Below are 24,868 nucleotides of genomic sequence, written 5' to 3'. Positions count from 1 at the left end.
AACGGAAGGCAATGACTATGTATGTGTGGATAATAGAATGAGGTGTATAATGGATGCAAGAGCATATAGAGGCTGGCGGTGTGGACCTTCTGGTCACCACTTGGAGGTGATGAGAGTTAAGAATCAAATAAAGTGGAGGAATGGAAGAAGGGAAGGTCAGGAGGAAGTAGTTCATACAAGAAGAGTGGAAAAGTTACATGAGGATAGAAAAAGGCAGAATATAGGAAAGCAATGGAGGAACAATTGGTTAGATATGATTTGGAGCAGATGGGTACATGGAAGGTGTGTGCAAGATGTTCAAAGAAGAAATCTGTGCAGCATGTGAAGTGGTGTGTGTGTAGTGCCCGGAGGTGATAATAAGTTGTATCTAGTTCATTTTATATGACCAAAAGTTCGGTTAAGTGAGAGAGAGTGGCCGAGGCATGGCTGTTACCATGCGGACGTGTCCAGAACAAAGATTAATTACCTAGTTGCTAAGTCACTTTTTTTTTTCCTACTGTAATTCGCTAGTATTAATTCTCTTTATAATATAACACTCGAGTTAGATGGGAACATGTGCCTTTATTCACATAATCCAGCATAATGTACGCGTGCGCAAAGTGATGTAAAGCACGATAATTTTCATTATTTTTCGATGTAAGGGTATAAAGTGAGAGGTGATGTTGAGTAATCATTGTAACTAGAGAATGTTTTTTTTTTTTTTTTGAGTAATCGTTTGTAAGGGGAAAGACATCACATTGAGTCTATCTCGAGTCTGTAATAATTAAAATCTTAAATTACGTACGCCGTCATCACCCCCCCCCCTCCCCTTTGCATCACCCACGCAGATTTGGATATGGCGTCTCACTCGCTCACCGGCCGTGATAGATGGCAGTTGGTCGGTACGGTCGTCATCCTCACTCCCCCCCCCCTCAAAGGAATTCTGTAATTTGATATTAATGATATGTCTGGTATGTTGAAGCGAGAATAGTGATATCTCACGAGTGATAATAGTGACGATATTAAGAAACAGACTCGGGTAGAATCGTGTTGTCCTTCCTCAGGAAGTGTAACGGTGACGCCATTAGCCTTTGGAAAAGCGAGTCCTGTTCCCGCTCACCTCCCTTACATTTTTGAGCTGAAGAGTGAGGTATTTCCCATATTTTTGTGTACTGTACTTTGTATTATTATTTAGTGTGACTGAAGCAAGAGAATGCTAGCTAGTTCTGTCTGAGCCTCAGATAAATGTGTGACTTTTGTAGGCCAAGTATCAGGTGCCCAGAGACTGTGAATTATTTATTATTGTGTTGAAATGACTTGGTAATTCAGTATTTATTAGGGCTATGTTGTGAGTAAATGTTCACATAGTTACTTTGTGAGGCACAATGATATTGATACAGTGATGATTTTCATGGTTAGAGTTACAGTTATTCATGCTTACTGTATTTGTTACAGTACTTTTTCTTCCATGTTATCCCTACAATAAGTATTATTTTGAGCAGACCTATGTGTCTGTAGTGCCATGTGTTATTCTGTTATTACTTGATGCCGAGTGTTGTAACTCATGTTTCTTTATTATGAGACCTTCCTGATCATGTGAAGGGAGAATAGTTATTCATTATTTATATTAACTTCTAGAGGGTCCCAGTGTGGAGGTCGAAGTACCCCAGTGAGTGAAGGTCCAAGTGTGGAGGTCTAAATACCAGTGAGAATCCAAGTCCAGGCGTGGAGGTCGAAGTCCCAGTGAATCAAGGTCCCAGTTGTGGAAGTTAAGGTCGGGAGTGGCAGAGGACTGGACCAGTGAAATTTGTGCTCAGAGGGACGATTATGAAGAAACACATTGGACTGGGACAGAGGAGCTAAGTTTTGTGCATTTGATATTAGGACCATATAGAGATATATTTTTCGAACAATGTGCCAACTGATTCATGTTTAATCTATAAAGCAAGCAGCTGGGGAAGATTTCTACTTTTTGGTCTTGTTAATGCACATTCCCTCCCACTCGAACTTTATTGTTTGTATAACCCTTGAGAACTGGTCGTATAGAGCATACCTAGTAGTTTATTAATGTGCAATTTAGAAGCATTCTGGGAAACTGCAAAGGTTGGGCTTGGGTTGGCCTAGTGGAGACTGGCCCCGTCAATTTGGCATGCTGCCATTCTTAACTTGGCTACTTGAAATGTAATAAACGCAACTGAAGAGGCTGCTAATGGGAGAGAGTCTCCATCAATCTGAGTTCCCGACCGTTCCAGCACACATTGGTCATCAATAGTGACTTGATTTCTGCTCCTTTTGACCATGTAAAAGTCTGGATCGTAGAGGTGACAGTACATGTGGGGTGAAGGGAAGACGAAACGGAGTGCAAGGAACATCATTTTGGAATGAAGAGGTGAAACAGGCTGTGACACAAAAGAAGAAAGCATATAGTGAATAGATGAGAAACAGGGGTGTGTAGGAAGTTGAGGGACGGAAGAAAGAGTTATATGTAAAGAGCAAGAGAGAGATGAAAAGATTAGTAAGAGAGAGTAAGAAGAGAGTGGGTGAAGAATTTGGAAGGAATTTCAGTGTAAAGTGGAGTAAGAAAATGTTTTGGAAAGAGGTAAAGAGAGTTAGGCAGCGTGTTAATTAAGTTAGCCGGGGATTGAAAGAAAAAATGGTAGATTATTAGTGTAGAAAGGAGAAAAAGTGAGCAGATGGAAGAACACTTTAAGGAATTTTTGAACATAAAGAATGAAAGTAATGCAAGTATAAGTGACTGGGGAATGGCTGGGAGAAGGAGGGATGTGAGAAGAGAGGAAGAAATCAGTAGGTTGGAAGTTGTGGAATTGATGGTGTGTGTGGTGAAACGCTGAAGCATGGGGGACAGATAGTAGTAGAATTGATGTGGAAGATGTGCAGATTGCCCTGGGAGGAACGTAAAGTCCAGGAGGATTGGAAATCAGGTATAATTATTCCCTTGTACAAAGGAAAATGGGAAAAAGAAATGTGTGGTAAGCATTGGGGCTTTTGTCTCCTTAGTATAAGGGGAAAAAGATATGGTAGGATACCTATTACAAAGGAGTGCAAAGGAAAGCAAACAGCAACAGACCTTATGGTCCTTTCGAGGCTGTTTGTTACAGAGTAGACTATGAATACGAGACCTAACTCTTCATGCTGAAGCATAAGGATAGTAAAGCAAGAAGGCTCTCCCCACCTCCAAACTCTCCAATTAAAGCTGGTAAGAAAAAATGAGAAAAACTATGGTGCAACATGGAAAAACTGACATGGAATTTTCATAGGAAAGACTGAATAGGAAAAGTTACACTCTATAATACTTTATTTATAAGTTACCAGTATGAATAACCTGAAAGAGAAAGTAGTAAAGTAAAATGAAAAATCGAATAAATAAATAACGCATGACACCATGTACAGGTACGTACGTTGAATTAATGGGGCTTCTGCAGACACAGCATGGAAATTGCACAGTGCACAGTGTGGATGTTCAGGGTTGTTGTGGCAGCCTTGCCTGTCGCTCTTAAGGCAGGCAGCAGTCAATCAAGCCCCAGCTCCGTTCATTCTACTGAAACTGGGAGCTTTCCCTTGCGGGACAAGCACACAAGTCACCTTCTGAAGCAGTGACCGCTGGTCTATCTATCTATATACCTAGGCTGCTTCCCCCAAGGAAAGGGAGGTAGTCGAGACAGGACGACACACTCCCCATTTACTCATCCATTCAAACACATTCATTCGCATCTTAGCCCCAAAGGGGAGAACGGGCAGATTCTCACTGCACCACACCGCACAAGGTTCAACTGCGCAGCAGGGCCCGACAGCAGAGCTGGTTTACCCCTGCCACATCATAACAGACCCATCCCCTTACCCGCACCTGATCTGACTAGCTGATCAGACCAAATGGGGGAGAATATCCCCTCAGGGCTACGTCATCACTTATTCACAATTTCTCTCCATTTATTTCTGTCATGCACAGCCACTCTTCCTTGCTCAACAGACATCCCTCTCGCATCCAGCGCTCTCTTCACATTGTCCATCCATCCTATTCGTGGTCTTTCTCTCAGTCTTACACCTCTCACATCAGATCTAGTTATCTTTTTCACCAATCGCTCATTATCCATTCTCTCCATATGCCCAAACCATCGCAACACCCTCTGCTCAACTCTACCAGCCATCTCCCAAACAACTCCAGTTCTCCTTCGCACTTCATTTCGCACTCGATCCATACGCGTCACTCCACACATACTCCTCAGACACCTCTCCATTACATTCAAACTTTTCCTCTCTGCTACACCCATATTCCATATTTCAGCCCCATATAACGCAGTCGGTACCACAACACTCTCATACAGCCTTCTCTTTACATCCATTCTAAGTGAACGACATCTAAACACTTTTTTCATTCCTCCCATCACCTTTCCTACTTCATTTATTCTAAACTTCACTTCTGCATCTATTTTTCCATCCACAGCAACATGTGACCCTAGATATTTAAAACACTCTACCTCCTCAAGCAACTCGCCATTCAAAACTATATTCATCCCCCTACCATCTACCTACTTTGTACACTTCATCACTTAACACTTATTCTCATTTACTTTCAATTTCCTCTTTCACACACCCTTCCAAACTCCTCTACCAACTGTCTCAATCTCTCCTCTGAATCAGCCACCAGTGCAGTACCATCTGCAAACAGCAGCTGCTTCAGGTTCCACTCTCCACCATCAACATTCACCAGACTCAGACCTCCAACTAAAACTCTTGCATGGTACATTAAAAAAATCTCAAAGGTGGTCACCTAAGTAACAGGGACCCTCAGTGATACACAGCCCATAACAGGTCGAAAGTATGAGTAGTGACCATTAACTCATGCTATCCGTGCATATCCTAGTCTGTCCGTATATTATATTTGCCTTCAATAAATTGATCCAGGCTCTAAAAAAATAAAATAAAATAAAATAATATAAAAAATTATACATACACAAGTGTTTTACTCAGGAGTAAACATATTAAACTGGGGATTAGACGAGAAATACTTATCCAGGCGACCTTTAAAGGTCAGTACTGTATTAGAATTTACTACATTCGAGGGCAATATATTCCATATATTTACAGCTCTGTTGAAGTAGAAATGCTTAGCTTCATGCGACTGGAATCGTTTGCCAATTATTTTATGCCCATTGCCTCTAGTATAATTCGAGTGATCAACTGTGAAGTATTTATCAACAACCATGTTATCATGTCCTTTGAATATTTGGAATGCTTGAATTAGATCTCGCAACCTCCGTTCAGTTAGGGTAAATAGATTCAGGGCTTTTGAACGTTCCTCGTACGGTTCATTTCTCAATTTTCAGTAGGCTTTGTCATCCTTCGCTGCCCTCATTCCTGTTTTTCCATATCCTTTTTTTAATACTGTACGGTCACCAAAACTGAACACAATACTCCAAGTGTGGGCGTACTAAGGAATTATACAAAGTGATGACAATATTATCGGATTTATATTCAAATGCTGTACCTATGAATCCAGTCAATTTATTGGCTTTTTTCATAGCTTCTTTGCTTTGTTTGCTTGGTTTCAAATAGTTTCTTATTATAACTCCTAAGTCTTTTTCATGGTTTACCCTGTCAAGTTGGACATTATTCATGCTATAACTAGCTCTTACATTTTTACTGCCAGTGTTTAGCAACTTGCATTTACTATAATTGAAATCCACTTGCCAAACTTGGGCCTAGTTAAACAGTCAATCAAGATCTCTCTGAATTGCCTGCCTTTGCAGTGCTGTATCTGCTCTGTTACCTATTTTAGTATCGTCAGCAATTTTTGCAATTTTACATAATCATTCAATATCATTGATATATATAATTGGAAAAGTATTGGACCTAACACTGAACGCTGCGGCACTCCACTTGTAATGTTTATCCAGTCTGACTCTTTTCCGTTTATGACAACTCTTTACTTTCGTCCGGTGAGCCAGTCTTCTACCAACCTTTTTTGAATATTGGGGTTACGTTAGCAAGTTTCCATTAATGTGGCACCTTAGTGCTCCTAAGTGAAAAGTTAAAAAGTTCAGATAAAGGCTTTGATATTTCATTCTGTAGTTCATTCAGTACTATCTATCTATCTATCTCTCTTTAGCCCGACGCCGTAATCCCGCCAAGGGTGCCCGTAGACAAAACGCTTCCAAGTCGCTCTGTCATCCACCACTTGACTACCCTCCCCCCAACCCTCATATACCTTTCAACTCCATCCCTCCACCTCATCCTCGGTCTTCCATTCCCTTTCCCTCCCTCCACCTCACCCACATACATCCTCTTAGTCAGTCTTTCATTCTCCATTCTCTCCACATGTCCAAACCACCTCAGTGTATTTCTCCTAATCTTCTCAACCACATCCACATCCACCCCACAACATTCCTTCACTTCTTCATTCTACAACCTGTCCCTCCATGTCACTCCACATGCTCCTCTCAAGTAACTCATATCCACTGCTCTCACTCTTGATTTGTTCCCCTCTTGCAAGGTCCATGCCTCGCTTCCATACGTCAGGGTAGGGATCACAATTCTATCATGCAGTGACTTCTTAACTTTCATACTCACCTCCCTATTTCTCATCACTGCTTTCAGTGAACTAACAACCTGCCTTCCCTGCTGTGCCCTTTCAAGCACTTCATCCCCCAAAGTTCCATCCTTACTCATCACACTACCCAAGTATTTGAATGCACTCACATTCTCCATATCCTCACCATCCAGCCTCACTGTACATTCTGTAACCTCATTCCTCTCAAACACCATAACTTTACTCTTGTTTACATTACTTTTCAGATTCCTCTTCCTACACACTGCCCCAAATTCATTCACCAGACCTTGCAACTCCCATTCATCTTCACTCAACAATACTGTACCATCAGCAAAGAGCAACACCAGAATCTTCCAAATCTCCCTCATTTATTAGATCCACCCCCACATCAACTGCCCTACCTTGCACCTTCTTTACAACCCCATCGATGTATATGATAAACAGCCATGGAGACATTACACAACCCTGTTTCAGTCCCACATTGAGATCAAAGAACTCACTCAGCTCACAATCGACTCACATCTTAGCCCTGGCTCCTTCGTACATACTCTTCACAGGACTCAACAATTTCCCTTCCACTCCATATATTCTTAATACCTTCCACATACCTTGCTTATCTATTCTGTCATAAGCTTTCTCCAAGTCCATGAAGGCAGCATACACTTTCTTTCCCTTCTCTAGATACTTCTTCACTAAACATCTTAGAACAAATATCTGATCTACACACGCTTTTCCCTTCCTAAATCCCCCTTATTCTTCTCCAACTAGCTCCTCTGTCATATGCCTAACCCTATCAATGAGTATTCTACCATATATCTTTCCAGTCACACTAAGAAGGCAAATACCCCTATGGTTACCACATACTTCTCTCCCCCCTTTTCCTTTGTTTAAACGAACATTTATACCTGATTTCCAGTCCTCCGGAACCCTTCCCTCTTCCCAAGCCAATCTACACAACTTCCATATCCACTCCACAACAATCACACCCCCATACCTCAGCATTTCACCACTCACTCCATCAATTCCTGGGGCCTTTCCTATCTTGATCTTCACTGCTTCCACTACTTCCGCCCTACTGATCTCTTTCTCCCTCCTCTCATCTCTTCTCCCAGCCATTCCCCAACTACTTATACTCGCATTGCTCTCACTCTCTACATTCAACAAATCCTGAAAGTGCTCCTTCCATCTCCTAAATTTCTCTCTCTTCTCCACCAACAATCTATTATTCCTATCTTTCACTCCCCTACTATTTCCCTTTTCACACTGCCTTATTTTCTTTACCTCCTTCCAAAACAATTTCTTATTCTCCCTCCATTTCACACTCAGATTCCTCCCAAACTCTTCATCCACTTTCTTCTTACTCTCCTTCACCAGTCTCTTCACCTCCCATCTCCTGCTCACATATACCTTTCTGTTCTCTCATCTTCTCCCCTACCTCTACTCGCTAGCCATTCACTATATGCCTTCTTCTTTTGTTCCACAGCTCGTTTCATCTCATCATTCCACCATGCTGTCCCTTGCACACCCCTGCATCTCCTCCTCACTCCACAAACCACCTCACACGCTGCTCCTATCTCTTCCATGAATTTCTTGCATACGTCTTCCACCCCTTCCATCTGCTCTAACTCATATCTTCCCAATCTTCCTTCCACTATGCTCTTATACTCTGTCATTTTCTCACCATCTTGCAACTTCTCCATTCTTCTCAGAGGAGGTGTTTCATCCTGTCTTCCCCTTCGTCTCTTCAACCATTTTCTTTGCAGCCTTGCCTTGGCCATCACTAAGTGATGGTCCGAGATTCCATTCCCCCACCTTCTCTACGCTCTTGCATCCAGCACTTGTCTTCTCATTCGCTCATCCACACACACGTAGTCTATCACTGCCTTTCGTTCAACAAGTCCACCATCCATCCTCCTCATGACTCTCCATGTATACCTGTGTATCATCTTATGCTGAAAGTAGGTGTTAGCTATTGCCAACCCCTTACCACCACAGATAGATATTTTGTCTGGTCCCTGTGTTTTATTCTCTTTTAATTTGCTAATTGCAAGTAGTACGTCACGATCAGTAACTGTAATGTCAGTGATTATGTTCTCCTCTTCAGCAGGAATGGGGGAAATTGCAGGCATCGTATGTATATTTTCTGTTGTAAATACTGACACAAAGAAAGTATTAAGAATTTTTTCCATAATAGTTTCATCATCAGTGTGCTCTCCGTTATCTGTGATTAAGGGACCGATTGTCGGAGTTATTGCCTTTTAGCTTCTTATGTTACTGAAAAATTCTTTGGGATTTGATTTACTGATACTTACAATATGTGCCTCAAGGTTTTTCTTACTGCATTTAATTAATTTTTTGGCTTTATGTTGAAGGGGACCGTATTTATTTTTATCGCATTGACTCTTTGCTGTATTATAATTTTTATATGCAAGATTTTTTGCTTCCAGACAATGTTTAATATCAGAGTTCCACCATTTGGGTTTAGAATTTTGGGCAGGCCTTCTGTTGCGCATTGGAATACATAACAGACAGCACTGTTGAGAGTTTCTGTAAATAATTCCACGCATCATTGGTATCTAAAGTTTCGGCAATAGGATGCCAGTTACCTGCACTAACAATTGACTTTAATTTCTTAAAATTTGCCCTCTTAAAGTCAGGCACTTTCTCGCAACTGGCCCTGACATTGTGTTCACTGATTTTAATGTTGAATGTAACTGTGCGATGATCAATTGTACTATATTCTTCTCCTACAATAATATTACTCACTACGTTTTCTGATGTGACTAAGACAAGATCTAGGATGTTAGCTCCACGTGTCGGATAATTTACAAATTAATACAAAGAACTTTCCCACAAGTTTGTATATAGGTCTAATCCTGTGTGTGGGGATAGCGTTTCTCCCCATTTTGGAAATGGTACATTAAAATCACCAAATATTGCAGTGCTATGCACACAAGATATTTCAACCGTTTGATTGTAGGTTTCATTATCGATGTTGAGTGGCTGACTGGGTGGACGATAGATTAACCCAAGTGTGAGTTTATGACAAGATTCATTTCTAAGCTGAATATAAACAGTGTCAATGTTTTCAATACATGGCTTGGCAATTTCGACTGGATGAAATCCTGATTTAATATATAACAACACACCGCCCCTGCACGATTCTTCCTTTCACTACCGAAAATGTGATAGCCTGGTATATTAAACTACACGAATTTACAAGAAGGGCTTTATTGTGTTTTCCTTTCTGATGTGTAAAGCTTCCATTACTTATTGATTCATTGGATCGCATGACATCCCATGATGCTTGTTTTTTCTCCAGAAAAAATTTACTGCATCACTAAGCAAATGGCCGAGACAGGCAGAACCAATGGCATTCAAGTGTATGCCATCATTCGCAAATAGTGTTCGCTGCTCGTAAAACTGGTTCCATGTGTCGATGAACTCACCTCCTTCCTGCAGGCAAAGTGTCTTGACCCTGTTATTTATACTAAATGCTTCACTGAAGAAGGCATTCCCTTTACCAATCCTTGGGAGTATTCCTGAAATTAAGATGTTAGTTTTCTCCTTGTAGCGTTGAATCCTCCTCCTGTACTTCTCTATCAGCTCCTCTGATCGGGTCCATACCACATCATTTGTACCAATGTGAATGATAACTCGGATGCCATTTTCCACATTCTCAGAAACATCATCCACAGCCTCCATTACGTCGTCCACTCCTGCACCTGGGATACAAAAATGCTTTCGTTTAGAGAGTGCCCTGTCGCAAAATTCAACCAACTGACCACTGATGATGGAGTCCCCCACAACCCGAGCCTCATGGGGCTCTTCCTCTACTTCTGAGAGAATCTGAAACTTGTATGTTGTTATTGGAATGGTGCTTCTTTTCCTTGCAAGCCTTGTACCATTCCACACTGGCTGGAACTCATTCTGTACGGTGGGGGAAGAAGTAACTACAGCGGGAGGAGGATGGTCAACCTAGACTGCAGTTGGCCTAGCAGTGACAATATCCTCTGCAGCATGTCCAACATTACTCGCAATTATTTCCTCCAGCACATCAACTTTTTGGGTCAGGCTGTTAATTTTGTTTGTAGCCTCGATCAGCTTGTCTTCCAGTCTAAGTTTGCACATCCTGCAAATAAAGGTGCGGTCCATATAAAAAGATCCGGTGAAACTACCAGAGCAGGTTATGAGAATAATGTTCGCGGCATTCTGAAATCCAGGTTACTGCAAGGATTTATCAGAGAAAAAAGAATCCAATAATACTGATTAATACCTGGAGGAGATATTGGAACAAGAATAGTTACATACAAAACCTGCTAGAACAGTGACAGTTTATGCAATGGTTATAGGTTTTACTGATGGGGGACTTGTTGCTGTTTAGAACTGTATAGGAATGGCTACCTTACTAGGTAGTAATATACCTGTTACAAGGAATGGAAAGTTAACCGTTATCTGGAAAGAAGAACTAAAATTATACTGAAATACAACAACAGTGAAGTCACAGCAGAGTCTTACAATACACAAATAAGGTTATTATCACCTGAAAAGTTACCTGTAATGATAACTGTAAACCTGGAATATAAACTGTTTTCACTGGTGGGAAAAAAAAAAAAAAAGGGAATAGTACTCACTCACAACACTGTGCACATGGGAATGCTTAACGCTAAATACACCAAGTATACTGTACCAGACTGCAGTTGTGTACATCTACCAACACAACGGCTTCAACCAGTCACAGATGATTGCCTCAAACTGCTTAAATCGTCACAAAAATCGTTCCCACACTACTGTTAATACACTACAATTACACTGAACTGCTGTATCGCCCGAAAATAAAGCTCAGTTCAAGCAAAGACAAGTAAAAAACTTACAATAGTCCACATAGTCTACAACATCAGCTCAAAAAAAGAAATCAAAACAAAACCAGAGTTTGGGAAATATCAGGGAAATTAGTTGGAGAAGAACAGGGAGGTTTCAGGAAGGGAAGAGATTGTGTAGAACAGATAATCATTCTTAGGCCTTTAGTGGAAAAGTTTCTAGAAAAAGGGAACAAGTTGTATGCAGCCTTCATGGAGTTGGAGAAAGCATATAACAGGGTGGATAGGCAAGAACTGTGGAGAGTATTAAGAATATATGGAGTAAATGGAAAGTTGTTGAATGCCGTGAAGAGTATGTATGAGGTTGCTAAGGCTGCGTGGGTGTGGATAGCGAACTAGTGAATTTTTCTATTTCAAGGTTGGATTGAAAATGGGATGTGTCTTGTCTCCATGGTTGTTCAATCTATATATGGATGGGGTTATAAATGAGATACAAGGTGGGGCAGTGGATGCTGGGGCAGTCCTAATGAGATGGGGCAGTGTGTGAAAACTCCCTGTACTGTTGTTTGCGGGTGATACTTTGTTGTTAAGTGACGACGAAGGGGAGCTTCAAGACTTCGTGAATGATTTTGGGGGAGTGTGTAAGAAACGGAATCTAAAGGTGAATGTAGGGAAGAGTAAAGTTAAGGTCTTCAGAAGTGAAGTCAGTGAATGTATACTGAGGTTGGATGATGAGGAAATGGAAAATGTGAGTGCGTTTAAGTACTTGGGTAGTTGATGAGTAAGGATGGAAGTTTAGAGGGTGAAGTGCTTGAATGGGTACAACAAGGAAGAAAAGTTGCTGATTCTTTGAAAGCAATGATAAGAAACAGGGAAGTAAGCATGGAAGTGAAAAAGTTACTTCATGCTAATATATTGATCCCAACTCAAACGTATGGAAGTGAAGCTTGGATCTTGTTGGAAGGACACAAGTCAAAAGCGAGAGCAGTGGAAATGAGTAATTTGAGAGGAGCATGTGAAGTCACAAGGAGAAACAGACTGACAAATGAGAAAACTGAAGAAGCGTTGTGGTGTGGATGTGGATGTGATAGAAAGCACCGGGAGAAATACATTGGGGTGGTTTTGGCATTGTGGAGAGGATGGAGAGTAAAGACTGACGAGGTGAGTGTATGTGAATGAGGTGGATGGGGGGAGAGGGAGGGAGAGACCAAGGATGAGATGAAGGGATGGAGTGAAGAGGTATATGAGAGAGGAGGGTGTGAGCTGGGAGCAGGGCAGTGAAATGGCGGGGGACAGGGCGACATGGAGGCGCTTTGTTTGTGGCCACCTGTTATGCTATTAAGTCGTCTGGCAATAGATAGATAGATAGACTTCTAAAGTTTTAAAAATTATTCTTGAGTATTGATCTACCTATTGCCAAACGTCTTAATCCCATAAGGGGTGGCCACAAACAAATCGCCTCCATGTCATCCTGTTCCTTACCATTTCATTGCCCTCCTCCGAACCTACAACCCCCTCTTTCAAATACCTCTCTACTCTATCCTTCCATCTCATCCTCAGTCTCCCCCTTCCTCTCTCTCCCTCTGCCGCACTCACATATACTCTCCTAGTTAGTTTCTCACTCTCCATCCTCTCAATATGACCAAACCACCCCAGTTTATTTCTAACACTTTATATCACACCATCATCTACACTACAACTCTCTTTCACTTTCTTATTTGTCAGTCTGTCTCTCTTTGTAACTCTACAAGCTCCTCTCAGATAACTCATTTCCACTGCCCACACTCTTGACTTCTGAACTTCCAATAAGGTCAACGTTTCTCTTCCATATGTTAGAGTAGGGATCGCAATACAGTCATGCAGCAACATTTTTACTTCCATGCCCATTTACCTATTTCTTATCGCTTCCTTCAATGAACCAGCAACCTTTCCTCCCAGCTCGACCCTTTCAAGTCTTCATCGTCCAAAATTCGATCCATACCCATCCCACTACCCAAGTATTTAAATGTATTCACATTTTTCATTTCCTCATCATCCAACCTCACTGCATATCCAGTGACCCCATTTCTGTCGATGACCATAACTTTACCCTTCCCTAGATTCCCCTTTAGGTTCCGTTTCTTACGTACTCTCCTAGACTCATTCATCGAGCCTCGCAGTTCCACTTCGTTTTCACTTAACTTTATTTTTTACGTGTCCGACTCTTGTCAAATGCTTCATGGCCTATCCCCAGGCCGCAGTAGTTCTCCTCGGGGCCCAGTAGTCCTCCTACATCTCCACATATCACCACTTTGGCGCTAACACCCACCGTCCATATTGAATACATGCTAGGGCTGTCTCTTACACTATTTAAGGAGACGAAGAAACTTCAAACAACAAAACATCTTTATTTAAACGTAAATAATAGACAAATATATATCAATAAGTAACTTTTGTTGTTGTTGCTTAGATGCAGGGAAGACGGGTAGTGGTTGTGATTACAAAGTACATTTTGTGTTTTAATAAAGGAATCACTGTCGAAGGGAGTTAGGACTAACAAGATTTCTCTTGAATGTGCAGTCATTTGGCATCGAAGTCGCTTATAGTCTTTTAACTGTAACTTAACCCAAACCTCCATCATTTTTTTTTATCATAACACGTAGCTCAGTGGCAGAAAAAGACAATGCTGCTGTTTTACATCCTTTCCATAGCACTTTCCGTGACTATCAGCATATCTAGTCCTAATCAGTTGTTATAACTCAACACTCAAGATGGAAAGGCGGCTATTTTTGGCCACGTTAGAGTAATAATAGCATAATTTCTCAAAATATGGATGATCCGGGGGTCTCCATCTTCGTTCACTTAGAAGTGGCGGTGTTAATCTTCTACGCTAGTTCGTAGAAGACCCAAAGAAGGCAGCACATAAGCCAAAGTACTCCAGTGACCTTGCACCAAGGTAATGTGATGAGGGTGAATGGGCGGCGCCGTGTGTCCCTTCCGTCACTGAATCAAATGTCCTTCAAGCCAACACGAAAGATTATCCCAGCGTGAACTTCGTGCTGTAGGTGGACAAATTGCACACATTATGAATTATGAATAATTATGTGAGTGATGGAAAGAGTTAATAAATAAACAAATAAATTAATTAATTACAAATGACAAATGAACAAAATAAAATAGTTTCTTCCAGTGCATTTGGAATAAACAAGAAAACTCCATATGCATGCCGATTTCCTTGAAATCCATGTGCTCACTTTCCCCTATTTCTGATTGTTTTTATTTTTGGGAGGGGGGGCTGACCCCCACAAGAATCATTGGGGGTCACGGTCCCTAGATATAGCATTACGGATGTACGTCCATTACAGGCCTATGACATATACTAGTATAATTATCAAAGCCATATCTGCCATCCTATCACTATTCCTGAGATTTATCAATTTGGTGAAGGGGGTTGAACCCCTAAATATCATGGTTGGAAAACTGTATATAGTGGAAGACCTTCGGAACGACACAAACTTACCCGGGAGGTCTCTTTGATATCTCTCCCCTATTTCTGATTGCTTTTAAGAGGGGGGGCTGACCCCCCCAAAAAATATCATTTGGGGGAGTTCACTCTCCCCAATTATTGCGTTATGGATGAGAGTCCATTGTGCAAGGTGTACTAAGGTAACAAAGCGATAACTTTCATTCTTCCCCCATTTTGTATCCTTTATAAGTTTTGGAGAGAGACTGACCTCCCAATAAAGAATGGAAACATTTTTTACATAGTGAAAAATATTACCAGAAACCACACGAACTGACCTGAGGGATTTTGTTGAAATCCATGTGCTCACTTTCCCTTGTTTTGGGTCGTTTTTATTTTGGGAGGAGGGCTGATCGCCCCAAGAATCACTGGGGGTCACTCCCCAAATATCATTACGAATGAGAGTCTCCCTAGTTGGATAATACAGCCTAGAGTTGACGAATAGTGCTAGTAGTAGTAGTAGTAGTAGTATAGAAATAGTAGTAATAGTGATGGCAAAGTAACAGCAGTAGCAGCAGCAGCAGCAGCAGCAGTAGTAGTAGTAGTAGTAGTAGCAGTAGTAGTAGTAGTAGTAGTAGTAGTAATTGCAGTAGTAGTGGTGGTGGTGGTGGTAGCAGCAGCAGCAGCAGCTGTAGTAGTAGTAGTAGTAGTAGTAGTTGTTGTTGTTGTTGTTGTTGTAGTGGTAGCAGCAACGACAGTTGCAGCAGTAGTAGTAGTAGTAGTAGTAGTAATAGCCGTAGTAGTGGTGGTGGTGGTGGTAGCAGCAACAGCAATAGCAGCAGCAGCAATAGCAGCAGCAGCAGCAGCAGCAGTAATAGTAGTAGTAGTAGTAGTAGTAGTAGTTGTTGTTGTTGTTGTTTTTGTTGTAGTGGTAGCAGCAACAACAGTTGCAGCAGTAGTAGTAGTAGTAGCAGAAGTAGTAGTGGTAGTAGTAGTAGTAGTGGTAGTAGCAGAAGTAGTAGCAGATGGTGTTGTTGTTGTTGTTCTTTCCCCAGGTTCATCTGAATGTGAACCCAATGGACTGCAAGTTGAAGTTGCCTTTTCCTGCAGGCTACCATCTTCCTTTTGGGGGCGAGGGAAGAAGCAGAGGGATGTTTGTATAACAGTGCTGTGGAGCCACATGGTAATATTAGTGCCACCACATGAAGGCATCCCTTTCCAACATTGGAGCAGAAAAGAATAAACAAAACAACACGTCACCAGATTCAGAGGGAAACACTATCACACTCACACTTTTTTCTATACCCCTTTCATTCTAACTTGGATTAAAACTCCCATCTTTCTGAGTGCCATCATTCTGAGCTGCAACAAGAGATTAACACGGGAATATGATGCTCGTCCTGAAGAAATGTTATGGAAAGGATGTTGAGTCGTATTGTTGTATTTCTTAGTCACTGAGCTACATGATTTAAGTTGCAAAAGGACGAGGATTTGGACCAAGTTATGGTGAAAGGGAGCTACGTGAAAAAAGTTGCACAAGAACGAAAACCTGGACAAAGTTATGGTGAAAGAGCTACGTGAAATAATTTGCAAAAGGATGAAAACCTGGGTCAAGTTAAATGAAAAGGAGCTACCTGAAATAAGCTGCAAAAGGACGAGTATCTGGGCCAAGTTAGGATGAAAAGGAGCTACGTGAAATAAGCTGCAAAGGTCGAGTATCAGGGCCAAGTTAATGTGAAAAGGAGGTATGTGAAAAAGGTTGTAAAGGACGAGTATTAAGGCCAAATTAAGGTTAAATGGAGCTACGTGAAATAAGCTACAAGAAAACGAAAACCTGGGGCCAAATTAGGTTGATAAGGAGTTACGTGAAATAATCTGCAAAAGGATGACCGTTTGGGACAAGCTAAGGTGAAGAGGGTATGGCAACTTCCACACATACCAAGATGCGCAGGCGGAACTATGCTGGAACGGTGTCGGAGGGAGGGACGGCTCGGCAGTGGGTGAAGGTGAAGGGGAGGAGGAACCAGAGAACTAGGCTGAGGGACATGAGGCTTGACAGGATCCACATATAAACGGAGTAGCTCGCACTCACATCACGCACCCATCCTGTGCAGAGAGAGGTTTTCACGTATATATATTTACGATCGATCCACAGACGTAAGTAGGATCTTTTATTGTAGAAAAAGTGTGAAATAGAGGCCAGACAGGACCCACATCTTAGCCCTCCCTCATGCCATACGCGCAACTTGCACAAGAGGATGAATTCGCATAGTTACGATCAATTCATTGTCGTAACTACAGGCGCTTTGCTTTCAACTGTCAACTGACAAATAGCCCTAATCCTTCTCAGCTCATTTGATGACCAAGTGTGATAACACCGGAGGAAAATTTTAATTAGTTACTAAGAAGTCTTAGTCCATCCACATAACTAAGGTTTATTAACTTTCATGCAACTAAGCACATGAAGTGAGCATGGAAAACATATTATTTCGAGTAAATTACGTTCATAATATCCCATTACATAAATATTAAGCATACAACTTTTGTTATATTCTATTTGATACATGTTATAGCATACTACCTTCATTATATTCCTAGTAGATGCAGATTATAGCATACTACCTTCGTCATATCCAGTTAGATATGTGTTATTAGAACTATCTTCATGATACAGCGAACTTATAGGCTACTACTCGCCGAGAAGGGGTCCAGTGGTGACGAGAGCTATGGCCACAGCGAGGTTTCTGGCGCCAAACATGGGAGTGAGGTTACCAAGACCGGAGACTTTGGCCAGATAGAGGTTGTTTAGTCCCTGGAAGACGCCATGGCCACATCCAAACAAGCCCAGTATAATGCCCGCCCACACCTCTGAATCCTGCAGGGGAAACGCTATGCACGGAGTCAGTAATTGTGCATGGAAGGGTGAAGTTACATGTATAATATTATATAAAGAAGAAGGAGGAGGAGAAGAGGAACAAGAAGAGACGGAGAAAAGAAGAAGAAGAAGAGGAGGAGGGGGAGGAGGAGGAGAAGAGGAAGAAGAACAGAAATAGAAGAGAAAGAGGAGGAATTTATGTTTAATGCAATGAGAGAGAGAGAGAGAGAGAGAGAGAGAGAGAGAGAGAGAGAACATTACAGTTACTTGAAAATTACAAAATTGATGATTTGGACACACAACTCAAAACCTGCCTGGATATTTTATAAGAGTAAGTTCCACATTCAAGAACACCGGAGCTTAATTCTGTATAGAACGTGGCTCGTCTTGCACTCCAGTGGGCGGTTTCTTGTGAGTTGCGGGGACAGAGCAGGCAGCGGCTACTGTATCTGCATCTACCCTGCATCATTTAATTATTTCCTGCTGCCACCGCTGCACCCACACCCACACCCACACCCACACCAGCAATATGAGCCTTCCCCGCAACACAGAAAATACTGCCATGTGAGTTTCTAGTGGATCGCCATTTATAGACCAAGCTGTATACATTGTGCATTCTTACCAGTGATGGATATCGCCATGGTGAATGTGCCAGAAAGAAAAACAATCCTCATGTTGAACCAGGAGAAGTCGGAGAGGGAGGAGGCGCAAATCCTAGCTATCAGATTTGTGAGGCCTGCTATGAAGAGACACCAAGCGACAACTTGGAGAGAATGGCCTGTCGATTGCATGGCGAAGGACACCATGACGATGAAGTTGGCATGACTACTGAGGGCAAAAGCGGAAGCTAGGGCCAGAGTGAGGGCAGAGGGGTATCTTAAAATGGACATGTCTTTGATAATAGCACGCATAACACTGGAAATTTTGTGGTACACCCGTCGCCATACGTTCATTGTGCTCCCATCACTGTGAATTGTCTTCGGTTTGCCATTAGATACGGTGTTTGGGTACTCTGTAATTTTAGGAAGCTTGGCGACATGTTGGGGATGTTGCGTGTGCTTGCGGTTCTCCAGTTGACGCATGTGCCACTCCACAGGCTGGTAAAGTGTGCTTCCTAGGAATCCCTGAAGCATGAAGGCTCCCAGTATCATAGTGGCTCCCTTGCTTCCGTATTCCTCCTGCAGGTACTGGATAAGCGGCGGACTCAGAAATCGCCCCAGTCCAACACCGGTAGTTTGGATGGTGTTGGCCAGTCCACGTCTCTTCTTGAAGTAGCGAGCCAAGATGAGAAAGCCAACTGTAGCCAACCCAGCGCCCAAGCCTGTAAAGGATATGTGTCAGTGTTCTTCAGGAGATTATTAACACTTCCAATATTGTGACAGATTTTCAATTCCTTTCCTGCTAACACGAGAGGATCTTGATTAAATGGCTAAATCCACGCTTAACCCTGGAAACTCCACCAACGAGAGGGACAGTACGGCACATACCGGAAAAATGCATTAAATAACTATGCATAAGAGGCTGAAAAAGTGAACGACATCGAATATTCAATCAAGAACGTAGAAAATGCTGGAAATTGCGTTTATTTTACAGTTCAGCCAAGTATAAATGAGTTTTACAGTTCAGTCACATGTAAAGAAGTGCTGAAAATAGTGGATATTTCAGTTTCAGTCACATATAACTGAATGCTAATAACAGTGGTTGTTTCACAGTTCAGTCCTGTGTAAAAGAATGGTGGAAACTGTGGTTGTTACACAGGAAAATGCAAAAAAAAATCACAACAGACAGTGCTGAGTAACAGAGTAACAGAGGATGGGTGTGGTTTGTAAGGTGGTATGCAATGTTGGGCCAAGTATAAAGAAATGTCAAGTCGCTCTGCTGCCTAATTATCCAAATGTCCCTCAGTTCCCACCCTGTCCCATGCATGGAGGACGGTGGACTACACGAGAAGTGCATCCAGCCCGCAGTTCACTGGGTTCTCAGTGAGATGAGCCCAGGGTTGTAACTACTATTGCTACTACTGCTGCTGCTGCTGCTACTACTACTACTACAAGTACTACTACAACAACAACTACTACTACTACACAAGAAAATGTAACGAAATCACACCAAATAATACTAACCACATCCAACAGAGTAGCAGACAAAGAGCGTTGCTGGCGAGGTGGCTGCAGAGGCGACTGTGAGGCTAGCAGAAGTGAGGAGCATTCCTGTCATGGCCACCTTCCGGAAACCAAACTCACGCGTAAGGGTGCCCGATACACTTGACGTGAACTCCTTGACTACCATATACCCACTGAAGAGGACGGCTACGGTGGTGCTGGAGACGCGCCATTCCAGCATCTGAGGCGAAAATAGGACGCCAAAGGAGGGACCCAGAATCGGCATCACCAACTGTAGAATGGGAGGGAGATATGCAAGGTAGATGGTATATAGCTCTCTACTTAACCTCAACCAGCGATGACTTTTGTGTTTTGGGGATGGAATAGTGAGCTGGTGTGGGCGTGGATGAGGCAGTCTGGATAGTGAATGCATAAATGAGGGTAGACACATAACTCTGAGAAAGACGTTAGTGCAACACACGAGAATTCATCCAGCAGGTCGAAGAGGAGCATTATATATGGATCAACCTGTAATATGTTAGTGTTGGTGTAAAAGGATACATATATATATATATATATATATATATATATATATATATATATATATATATATATATATATATATATATATATATATATATATATATTCCATCCATCCATCATCCAATCCTACATTGCCCCATGAGGAGCGTAGGAGTCCGGGGCTAAGCATTTGGTGTCGACATTTAAGATGAGAGTGACCAGCCTCACTCATTCCTGAGTAGCATTACATGAGCAATCAAACCCAACCATCCCTTGGATATAAACCTTCACCGGCTCAATCTGATTGGAGCGCAATAATTGCTCACTAAACCACCAGGCGCCATAATTTGGTTATATGGTTACCACCCAGCGTAGTAAATGTTTTCCTGGTGTACAGGAAACCATTTGGCTTGTCACTCAGTGTAGAGTCACCCACAGGCAGAAGGAAGAGGAAAGAATGAAGGAAAGAAAGACAGAAGAGGAAGTGTAAAGTTACCCATAGGCAGAAGGACAAGGAAAGAATGAAGTAAAGGAAGACAGAAGAGGATGGAAGGAAAGAAGGTTGGAGGAGAGGAAAGGACAGACACCCGACAGCAGCACTACATCTAGTGAGTGGATGGTGAGCGCCCCCACCTACCACAAAATATATATATATATATATATATATATATATATATATATATATATATATATATATATATATATATATACTATATATACTATATATACTATATATATATATATATATATATATATATATATATATATATATTGTTACATAGCCTATGATTTCATCATCCTTTGTATAATTCTAATGTACAGTCACGCGTACTAATTTCTGCTCAAGGGTTACCCCTTCCTTCCCCCCTCTACCCTGGACAGAGTGAAGGGGGGAATCGCGAACAAGTCTACCCCGCCTTCTGCCCCCAACTCCCCCACCCTCCACCACAGCTGCCAGTTACTGATTAGACGCAAATTTTCTCATGTCCTGTAAACATGACTAAACTGTCGTCACACACGCTTTCAACGGCCAAGATTTGGACTATATTTTTAGAATAAATTATTACCGTATTGAATTGCATTCTCAAATTGAAAATATTCACCATCATTGTAATCCAGTGTCGTCCCCTGCACAATTCTGGGTTCCAGTGCTTACCTTTTCACTTCCCCAGCTGTCTCTCTCTCTCTCTCTCTCTCTCTGAATTTACTTTTCCCACTCACTCTTTCATTTTAAATTTATATAACTTTCTCTTTGCTTCTCTCCCCCTCTCCCCCTTTTCTCGTTCTTTGTCTTAAGTCTTCCCCGCCTCTAACCCATCCCCTCCCCCCACCAAAGGCCTGATCAGTAGTCAGTTATACCGTCACCGCTCCTTCGTATATCGTGTGCAGGCAACATTTATCGCACACAGATGTATGGTAAGTTAATTTTTATATATATATATATATATATATATATATATATATATATATATATATATATATATATTTATATATATATATATATATATATATAACTGTATTTCTCATTATATACCAAGTTCAAAAACAGAACACCAGACCAATATTCGTAATTTTTATTAGAGTGACCGTTCCACTTCACATAGCTGTGTAGCTGGGCTTATAAACTGCACGCACACACACACACACACAGACACACACACACACACACACACACACACACACACACACACACACGACTTTATTTGTAGTCGCCACGCTGTCAGTGCAAAATTATTGAATGAGGAGTTTGACTGGGGCAGGGAAGGTTTGGAGCCAGCAGATCCAGTTGTTAGAATGACTATATTTGTAGTCGCCACGCTGTCAGTGCAAAATTTAAATCGTGTGTGTGTGTGAGTGTGTGTGTGTGTGTGTGTGCAGATTATAAGCCCAGCTACCCAGCTATGTGAAGGGGAACGGTCACTCTAATAAAAATTACGAATATTGGTCTGGTGTTCTCTATTTGAACTTGACACATAATGAGAAATACAATATATATATATATATATATATATATATATATATATATATATATATATATATATATATATATATATATATATATATATATATATATATATAAAATAGCTTTCCATACATCTGACCTAAGTGTGTGTGATAAAATTATGTTGCCTGCACACGATATACGAAGGAGCGGTCACGGTATAACTGACTGCTGATCAGGGCTAGGATGTTCAAAAGATCGTTGCGAGACCCCGCTATGATCATCGTAACGCGCTCATAGCGGTCATCTTTGATCGTGAGCTACGACAACCGCTAAGGTGTATCTTCTAACGCTCGCGACAACGCTCGTAGCTCACGATGATCCGATCGTAAAATCCGTTCCGTTCCGTTCCTATCGTTCATAATGCAACCCAGCTAATAGTCGCTGAGCCAATCAGAAGAGAGATTTCATAAACCTTGAAAGATTGTGGGCCAATCAAAATGGAGTTTCAAAATGTTAAATACACTTATCCAAGCGCGCCATTACATCACTCAAACAACTACGATATTCATCCCAAGACATACAAGACTAGACAAGTGACGAGTCCCCTACCAAACGAATTCGTCGAGCAAATTTTACACATGAGATGGTGGCGTTAATACAGGGTTGGCTCGACAGACAGACAGTGCTGAAGAACAATCACATCACCTTGGGTATAACTATAGTGTGGGTGAAAGATCTACATCATATTAACAAAACATAGTGATAATTTTGAAAATATCGAGATCCAAACTGAGACCCTTTTACCTGAATAAACTATACAGTATATCATTGGCTTCAGGCTGTATCATTACAACTCCCACAGACTTAAACAATGTTTTAATGAACAGTGCATCGGTCTGCATTTTTACAGATGTAAGGGGGCACGATAGCTCAGTGGCAAAGCATCGAGCTCGTAATTGGGAGATTGCGAGTTCGAGCCTCGCCCGGGACTGCCGTGCCGGGAGTGGTAGGGCGCTCCTGTAACCTAGCTGGGCTATATGATCCAAAACAGGGCCTAGCTCGGGGGAATCCCATTTCTCCATTTACAGATGTAAGCAGTAGAAACGAAAAATTCCCCCTCCTTGCTTACCTCTTGGCATCTTAACTTCCTTAAGAGATTTTCTGTACAACACGTGTGCCACTCTTAATTATTCTGCTCACACGTCCCTGTGTTAAGCCTAATGTGTCTGCCAACACACTCTGAAATGAGCCACTTGCATAAAATCTGAATGTCATTAACACCTGCAAATGACATGGCACAGCACAGGATCTTGTTGTCGCTGGTCCAACTAGTGGTTCAACTCTTGCACACCAGTGAAGGAGTTCTTGTCTGGGAAACCTATAATATCTCAACAAATGTTCGTCACTGTAAGCAAATGGATCCATTATGTCTCTGTAGTTCCTCTCAAATCTCATCGCTCTTCGTAATGCCAATTCTGCCTGTAAAACCACTTGTAATTCCATCTTCGTTCTCAGAAAAGGGTAAATAAACAAACTTAGCATCAAATGATTCGGTTTGTTTATTAAAGAAACATGCACTATGCGACACTACGATCAGCTTAAGGGTGCTTGTCAGAAATCATAGCTCTACGAGCAAATATGGAGGATGGAGGATCGTTAAATTTGTTTGAACATACACCTTAGCGGTTTACGAGTGCGCTATGATTCTCGTACCCACTACGATGATCTTAGCGGCCGTTACGAGCTTTCGAACTTCCCACCCCAGGCCTAAGGTGGGGGGAGGGGAGGGGTGAGAGGCGGGGAAGACTTAAGACAAAGAACGAGAGAGAAAGGGGAGAGGGGGAGAGAAGCAATGAGAAAGTTATATAAATTTAAAAAGAAAGAGTGAGTGGGAAAAGTAAATTCAGAGAGAGAGAGAGAGAGAGAGAGAGAGAGACAGCTGGGGGAAGTGAAAAGGTAAGCACTGGAACCCAGAATTGTGCAGGGGACGACACTGGATTACAATGATGGTGAATATTTTCAATTTGAGAATGCAATTCAATACGGTAGTAATTTATTCTAAAAATATAGTCCAAATCTTGGCCGTTGAAAGAGTGTGCGACGACAGTTTAGTCATGTTTACAGGACATGAGAAAATTTGCGTCTAATCAGTAACTGGCAGCTGTGGTGGAGGGTGGGGGAGTTGGGGGCAGAAGGCGGGGTCGACTTGTTCGCGATTCCCCCCTTCCCTATGTCCAGGGTAGAGGGGGGAAGGAAGGGGTAACCCCTGAGCAGAAATTATTACACGTGACTGTACAGTATGCTGCATGTTTGATCACGATTCGCCTCGTGGCTTCCATAGTAACCAAGTTCCGTGTTCTACCTCACTCCCCCCTTCTCCTCCCTTATACTAGAGTAAGTCGTTCTTTCTGTTGTTCAGAGCATGAGTGTCAACTCTTTGTCCCCTATGGCTTCATTTGTGTGTCCTTCTTACAAGTTGTATCAAGCTCTGCCGTCCCCTATATAATGAGCTCAGTCTCTGCATTAAGGGCCACTTAGATCAACTCCTCATTTTGTTCACATCTCTGTCCTCCCCTGTACAGTTGTTATTATTTTTGTGAGTGCTCAGGAAGTCT

This window comes from Coenobita brevimanus, chromosome 79 (genome assembly GCF_032717465.1).
Source record: "Coenobita brevimanus isolate Jiangsu-jjx chromosome 79, ASM3271746v2, whole genome shotgun sequence".
Classification (NCBI taxonomy): domain Eukaryota; kingdom Metazoa; phylum Arthropoda; class Malacostraca; order Decapoda; family Coenobitidae; genus Coenobita; species Coenobita brevimanus.
Note: the sequence above shows the minus strand (reverse complement) of the source record.